The following is an 8,005-nucleotide window of genomic DNA, read 5'->3' as shown; positions in this document are numbered from 1 at the left end:
TCCTCTCTGTGGTTCTATTGCCATCTGCAGATACAGCATTCCTGTTCAGAAACAGACACTGAGGCAGGAGAAAAGTCTTTGCACTGTCAGCTCATGTATACACTGCTCATGATTGCTGGCTTGCTGCATCTGTAATGTTGGTAGAGAAACTGTATATTATTGCAGGAAAACTGTTTACCAACCGTCATCAGTGACCGTGGTAACTAGGATCTGTTGCAGTCTGGGTTTGATGTCACATCCAGGGTAACAGCGATAACTTCACGTTGACTGCAGTTCCTCTTACATCACTTAAGCACTTTGTATTGCCTTGTTGCTGAAAATGTGCTACATAAATAAAATTGCCTTACCTTAAAGCTTAAGCCTTACTTACCACAAGCAAACACTTTTTAATTTGTTCAAATTGGACTTGAAGGCGCTACATGTAGCATTTATTTTAGATGCAGTGTTAGGCATGAGTCTTGTAAAATAAACGCAGTTCCTCAACAGTTTACTGTTGCTGATGTGAGGAGTGGTCATATGTGTCACAAATCGTCACTGGGGTTAGCTGGAGTCGCTCCCAATTTCCCAGTGGGGAATCCATCTGCTGAGAGCAGTTTGAAATCAACTTTAACAATACTGGAATTTACAACAGAGAGCGGATGTATCTAAAATGAAGGAAATAACAGAAATTCCTGTTTAAAACCAGAACATTATATTGAAAATAAAGAGGATAGTCTCAGTATGTTGATGGTTCTAAACATGATTTTATAAAACAGGACCAGTACCAGAAAATGAATTGCTGTGTCAGTTGAGAAGATAAAGTAGCAGAGCGACAAAAACTGTGAAAACAGTCTTTGAATGACTAAGGAGATGTTGGGAGTAGAAAGCTGTTTGTGCACAGCCTTTCACCTCTCAACAGCCAGCTTTATCTGATGCTCACTTGTAGTGGAAGCTTCAGGAGGTTTTAGAGAAAAGTGGGGCAGGTATGCTCAACAGAGGCTTTATATAGTACACCGTCTGTCCAGAATATAGATCAGGTTGCAGCATGGTATCAGCTCCCAACTGTCCTGTCCTTGAGAAATGGAGGAGAAGAAAGAGAAGATGGGAAGTATCACTCTGGCGCAGGACTTCTTGAAAAGTTGTGGTCCTTCCACACAGCAAGAAGAGCTGCTGATGCTCTCAAAGTATCGATTAGATGCAGATGGTGGAAACCAAATAGCCACTGAAATGAAGCCCCTCAGGCAGCACCCAAATGTCCTTGAAATATTATTTCCATACCCAGCATCATGGATTAGACCTCAGGACGCGCTGGCAAAAAGAAATGCATTATTCTTTTTTTTTTTTCCAGAGTTAACAAATAAACATTATGTATTTGTTTCAAAGTTCAATCTCTACTCGGTCATAAATAATATATCCATCTGTTCATCCATCCAACTATCCATCCAGATGAACGTAGATAGACCTAAATTATTTAATCTGCACTGCAAATTAGATTTAGTTGCAAAGTTCAAATTTTTTAGTGTTTGCAACAAACAACTTGCACAAGAACCATAAAAAGAGACAATATTGTGGATTTTCCAGCCTCACAATGCCATTTTATATCAATCAGGTAACTATGTTACACATGTTATAAAAATGCTCTACATGACTTAAAAGAAATTTGACTTCATAATTCAACATCTTGAAATTGGACCTAATGTAAAAGAAAAAGGGTCGCAGTGTTTGATTGTCAGCACTATGACGACTACAAATCACATTTCACAGATCAGTCTAAAGTTTGAAGTAAAAAAATGAGGGAAGTAGGTCAGTTAAACTAGCTTGACTATGTCAACTTTAACAGTAGATGTGCTGCAGAATTCCATGTTAGGATGACCTTCACCAACAGTAGAAGAAGTGTGAGCCACCACTGTGTTCAGCTGATCACTTCTTAAGAATCACAAAATAAACATCAAGCCTAAAAACATAACACTCCCAGCCAGCATACCCATGTGGGCCCCATATGGGATAAAAGTGGGCTGCCAATATGGGCCCCAAATGGGTTTGTCCGCGGGTTCCATGGTGGCCCCACATGGGTTTGCCCAGTTAGATTTAAATGGGTGCTGACTGGGTTTTGAGTGGGTCCCAGATGGGTAACTTACATGAGGCCCATCTGGGCCCCACTTGGGAGCTTTCATTAATTTTTACCTGGGCCCCAACTGGGTCTAAACTGGGCTAGAATATGGGTACCAAGTGGGTTTGTCCACGGGTTCCATGGTGGCCCCATATGGGTTTGCCCAGGTAGATTTAAATGGGTGCTGACTGGGTTTTGAGTGGGGCCCAGATGGGTAACTTACATGAGGCCCATCTGGGCCCCACTTGGGAGCTTTCATTAATTTTTACCTGGGCCCCAACTGGGTCTAAACTGGGCTAGAATATGGGTACCAAGTGGGTTTGTCCACGGGTTCCATGGTGGCCCCACATGGGTTTGCCCAGGTAATTTAAATGGGTGCTGACTGGGTTTTGAGTGGGGCCCAGATGGGTAACTTACATGAGGCCCATCTGGGCCCCACTTGGGAGCTTTCATTAATTTTTACCTGGGCCCCAACTGGGTCTAAACTGGGCTAGAATATGGGTACCAAGTGGGTTTGTCCGCGGGTTCCATGGTGGCCCCACATGGGTTTGCCCAGGTAATTTAAATGGGTGCTGACTGGGTTTTGAGTGGGGCCCAGATGGGTAACTCACATGAGGCCCATCTGGGCCCCACTTGGGAGCTTTCATTAATTTTTACCTGGGCCCCAACTGGGTCTAAACTGGGCTAGAATATGGGTACCAAGTGGGTTTGTCCACGGGTTCCATGGTGGCCCCACATGGGTTTGCCCAGGTAATTTAAATGGGTGCTGACTGGGTTTTGAGTGGGGCCCAGATGGGTAACTTACATGAGGCCCATCTGGGCCCCACTTGGGAGCTTTCATTAATTTTTACCTGGGCCCCAACTGGGTCTAAACTGGGCTAGAATATGGGTACCAAGTGGGTTTGTCCACGGGTTCCATGGTGGCCCCATATGGGTTTGCCCAGGTAGATTTAAATGGGTGCTGACTGGGTTTTGAGTGGGGCCCAGATGGGTAACTTACATGAGGCCCATCTGGGCCCCACTTGGGAGCTTTCATTAATTTTTACCTGGGCCCCAACTGGGTCTAAACTGGGCTAGAATATGGGTACCAAGTGGGTTTGTCCACGGGTTCCATGGTGGCCCCACATGGGTTTGCCCAGGTAATTTAAATGGGTGCTGACTGGGTTTTGAGTGGGGCCCAGATGGGTAACTTACATGAGGCCCATCTGGGCCCCACTTGGGAGCTTTCATTAATTTTTACCTGGGCCCCAACTGGGTCTAAACTGGGCTAGAATATGGGTACCAAGTGGGTTTGTCCACGGGTTCCATGGTGGCCCCATATGGATTTGCCCAGGTAGATTTAAATGGGTGCTGACTGGGTTTTCAGTGGGGCCCAGATGGGTAACTTACATGAGGCCCATCTTGGCCCCACTTGGGAGCTTTCATTTTTACCTGGGCCCCAACTGGGTCTAAACTGGGCTAGAATATGGGCACCAAGTGGGTTTGTCCACGGGTTCCATGGTGGCCCCATATGGGTTTGCCCAGGTAGATTTAAATGGGTGCTGACTGGGTTTTCAGTGGGGCCCAGATGCCTCATTCCAGTAGGAACAATGGGGTCTTTCTCACCTAACCTGAAAGTGAATTACATTAATAGATATACAATCTTAATCAACAAACCAAAGTATTAAAATGCTTTAGCACAAAACCTGCATTAAAGAAAAAGAGATGAAAAATGTCTTTTGGTCAAGGTTTTTATTTGGTAATTTAAAATATTCAGTTTTTTTAACTCGTCAATTATAAGAGCTTTATTGACACAGAGCAAATGATGCCACAAGAAATGCACTGGCAAAAGAAATCTACAAAATTATTCATATGGCAGATTTGAAAATAACAGAAACTAGTTTAATATAACAAATGTATAAACATAGATCTATATGTAGATATATAATTATCTATATAACTAGATTTCTAGCTATGTAAATATATATTTATCTCTATATATATAGATCTATATATCTAGTTATATTTCTAAATAACTATATCTTGTTATCTAGATAACTATGCATCTAGTTATGTAAATATGTAGATACATAAATGTATATAGATCTATATCTAGATATGCAACTATATAGATAGATCTGTACATCTATATATAAATACATATAAATATATATCAACACACACACACACACACACACCTACATAGCTCTTTCACACTACATTTTTGTCAAATATTTTTAATAACCTATATGCCACACTTGAAAGCTCTCATACATCATTGTAACTGTCCATCTTGGAACCTGCCCACCTGAGTCTGAGCTGGCTGCCTCCCTAGTCGCTCTAACTTTTCTATTTCCACCTCTGTCCGGGGCTCCAGTAACCCACTTCGAGTGCCTTTTCCGTATCTTTGTGTGATTCCGTGGATGGATCCATTTCTTTTAAGTGCCCCTAAAAAACAAGCAAAGGTAGAAATTGCATTAGTGTTTTACTTTTAGTACAATGTAACATTAATGAAATGTGCATCTCTTCCCCTTCAAGGGGCAGAAATGCTTGCAGGGATCTGCCAAAATCAAAGCACTCTGGAGTCATTATTATTATGTACATAGAGGTGTGCAGATCGATCAGCAATCATAATCGGTTAATTTCCGTGAAAATGTGTTTGATTGGTGATCGCTGATCACGGCCTCTTGTTGCAGATCACCTGTATCTCATTCGCAGCCTGCATGTGCAGCTGATCTACTCTTTCCATCACACTGCGCAGACTTTTTAATTTTGCCAGATAACATGTTATCATTTATACCTAAAGTGAAAAAATAACAGCCAATCCAGATGATCGGCAGAGATGAGCCCCATGGGTGATCGGTATCAGAATTGGAAGCAAAAAACCTGATCGGAGCATCCCTAGTACACACACTATATTCTTATTGTAAATTTAAAATATATTAATGTATATAAATCAACTACTGACATAAAGGTTCTATCATGGTCTTGTATATTTTGTTAATACTGTTTGAAATGCAAACAATATTACCTTCAAATTTTGTCAGCAATCAAATCTTTAAGTTCTTGAGAGCACAGTGAAAGAATACTATGTGAATTAAACCAAAAATTGAAGTCTCAGTTTTTAATCTAAAAAAAAAAAAAAAAAAAAAAAAAAAAAAAAGATTACTAAAAATGAACAAAAGGCATAAGACAACCAAAATTAACAAATGTTCAAGAAAAAACGTGAATATAAAAACTGATCTTTACCATACAAAACATCAGAGACGCAGGTCCCGGAACTTGTTTCCTATGTCGGCCAAACAGGTTGAACTGGAGGGCCAATTCAGGGGACATGAGGAATCGCACAGCTTGTTGTACTGCATCATCTAAGGACCCTCCTCCAATTTCTGCAACCATGACAACCTTAAGTATAATGACAATTACAAGACAACATTTTAAAATCAGGACACATGATACATTTAGTTTTTATTAATTGATTTGTTATAAGCTATATATTGTTTCACACATATATAGTTTATAAGCTTACTTTTTATACATGAACAAAATGCCAATTGTTAATGTCTGTATCAATTTAAGTCAATAAATTTTGAAGGATTAGAAGGAAAAAGTAAAGCAAGGAGAACCAAATGGGTAAAAGAACTGAGAGCAGCTCAAATGACAACCAGGGAGACAGAAGATCTAGAGCAGTGGTTCTTAACCTTTTTTGAGGTACCGAACCCCCCAGTTTCATATGCGCATTCACCGAACCCCCCCCCCCTCCTTGCCCCATCCCTGCGCTCCTCCGCAGCACTGATTGGCTAAGCAATGTAACGTGATCCTCCGCAGCAAATGATGGCAAAGCGGCGCATCACGACTTTACACAAGTTTTTTTTCCCTCCGCGGCAGAGGCTCCGCCGAACCCCTGGGGTTCAATCGAACCCAGGTTAAGAACCACTGATCTAGAGTTGTGTGTTACAGAAGTCCCTGTTCCACGTTACCTTCTACGTCGCTTTTCTGGAATATCATTATCTCTTTGAAGATCTGATGTCACTTCTGCCCTTGCAAGCCTTCTTCACGCTTCTCCATAGTAGTCTGTAGAAAATAATTTTTTAAAAAGTATTAAAACATTGGTAAATCTAAAGCTCCCATTTGCATTGACCAAACAAATGGCTAGTTGAGACCTAAACACCCACTTGTCATGTTTTTTGCAGTCAAACGATGACAGAATAAAACGCTTTAAAATGTCACTTACACAATAAAACAAACATGATTTTAAAATATTTACTACTATGCCTTCATTCTATTTAGAAAAAAGCTTTTATGCCAAATATACTGAAACCACATGGGCCCCATTTCGTGTTGCCCATTTCTGTCCCATTCTCAGTTAGCCCACAATAATGCTGAATACAGTCTACATTTAGCCCAAATGGGCTGACAATATGGGTCCCATTTTAGGTTAAACATATGGGCCTCCTGTAGTTAGCCCAGACAAAACCCATGCCCATTCATCATTACCTATCTAGCCCATAACGACACGATTCAATGCAGTTTCATGAAGAAAAAAATATAATAATAATTAAAAATGCACAATTAATGGATCCCAGCTATGCATGCTGGCTTAATTGGCTGCGAGAAAGATTGTTAAAAACCCATGTACACAGAATGAAAGCGAAGTAGTTACTCTTTATAAATAATGTAAGTGGTTTTATCGTGTCAAGGTACTTTAAAAGCAACCTCCGCTAGCAACGTAGATTCATTAGTGAACCGATTTTATTCTGCCGCGTTGGCGCTCAAATTTACCGGTGAATGGCGCCGCAGCGTATTTGAAAATGATCTGGCCCAGAACAGTTTGAAATCGCTCTGCATCCAAATATTCTTACCTCAATAATGGCAAATGACTTATTGTGTGTGTTTTAACAATATAAAAAAAATCACCTAAAAGAAAAACAAAAAAAAAGCCAAAAAAAAGAAGAAACAACTAATTAGGTCTTTCGGGGTACTCCGGTCATCCGAACCATTACGAGCAACAAATGTTTTAACTAGCGATTTAAAATCTCTCCCTAAAATTTGATACAATACAGACAAAACAGACAGAAGTGTACTTACAGATTCTTTAGTAGAAGGCCAGCGAACCTGCAGACTCCGCGCCAACGGACTGATGGGACTACGTTTGATTTTGAAACCGCATATCCATCCGCAGTTAACAATTGTACGTTCTCCAAGAAACACGAGATTAATTTTGAGAGTAATACATCGGTTTAACAAATGTAAAACCAATGTAGCACTCACAAATTTTCTCAATAAAAATAAATAAATATAGTCGTCCTTATTCAAATGTGTTTTGGAACTACTTTCTTTAGTGGATGTGTAAAGTATCTACTTCAATTCACCAACCTTTATTGGCAACGGTGCCAGAGAAAAAATGAACAAAAAGGTTAAAAAGATTATTGAAAAAAGATTAAAAGATATAAAAAATAATCATTAATAGAAATGTTTAGTTTTTTTATTTTATTTATGCTGACAACTTGGAAAATGTTTACAGATGAAAAAACAGATGCTAAAAATTTTACTCTTGTCTTTCTCACTTGAGTTTTGTTTGAATTCATTTTCTAAACATTTTGTAATATTTTTCACGATGATCTGATCTGAACTATTTCTCCAAATAAGAATTAAGTCCTTCTGTGAAAAAGCTGCAATGAACACTTTGGATGTCTGAACATCCTATTGATAATAAAATAAAATTAAATTACATTTAAAAAAAGAAGCAAGGACAAAAGTCCACTCTGAACCATTACCTATTTTGAGTGAGCAGCAGAAGATTATGCATATTTAACAGATAATGTCACAAAAATGTTAGGACATCTGGACTGTTCTAGTGTAAAATAATAAAAAGTAAAATGCTAGGACTTCAAAGTGTAGCTTGAACAATACTGAACTGGTTTAAAAAATAAAGCA

At 39.6% G+C, this 8,005-nt stretch overlaps 1 long non-coding RNA gene across 2 annotated transcripts; it reads right to left on the bottom strand.

Annotated features, from left to right (window-relative positions):
• Positions 1-4,289: 4,289 nt before the first annotated feature.
• Positions 4,290-7,307, bottom strand: LOC148160812 (uncharacterized). 2 transcript variants are annotated; one of them, XR_015765963.1, is made up of 4 exons: positions 7,157-7,307; positions 6,049-6,142; positions 5,318-5,473; positions 4,290-4,516 (listed from the first exon to the last, which is right to left on the bottom strand). It is a non-coding gene; the product is annotated as an uncharacterized LOC148160812 (long non-coding RNA). The 2 variants fall into 2 exon arrangements; XR_015765962.1 differs by lacking the exon at positions 7,157-7,307 and having other exon boundaries at positions 6,049-6,309.
• Between the last annotated feature and the right edge of the window lie 698 nt (positions 7,308-8,005).

Source organism: Poecilia mexicana, unplaced genomic scaffold (assembly GCF_051168715.1).
Source record: "Poecilia mexicana isolate PSO_F unplaced genomic scaffold, ASM5116871v1 scaffold_2, whole genome shotgun sequence".
NCBI classification, from domain to species: Eukaryota; Metazoa; Chordata; class Actinopteri; order Cyprinodontiformes; family Poeciliidae; genus Poecilia; species Poecilia mexicana.
This window is presented reverse-complemented; position numbering and strand designations above follow the sequence as displayed.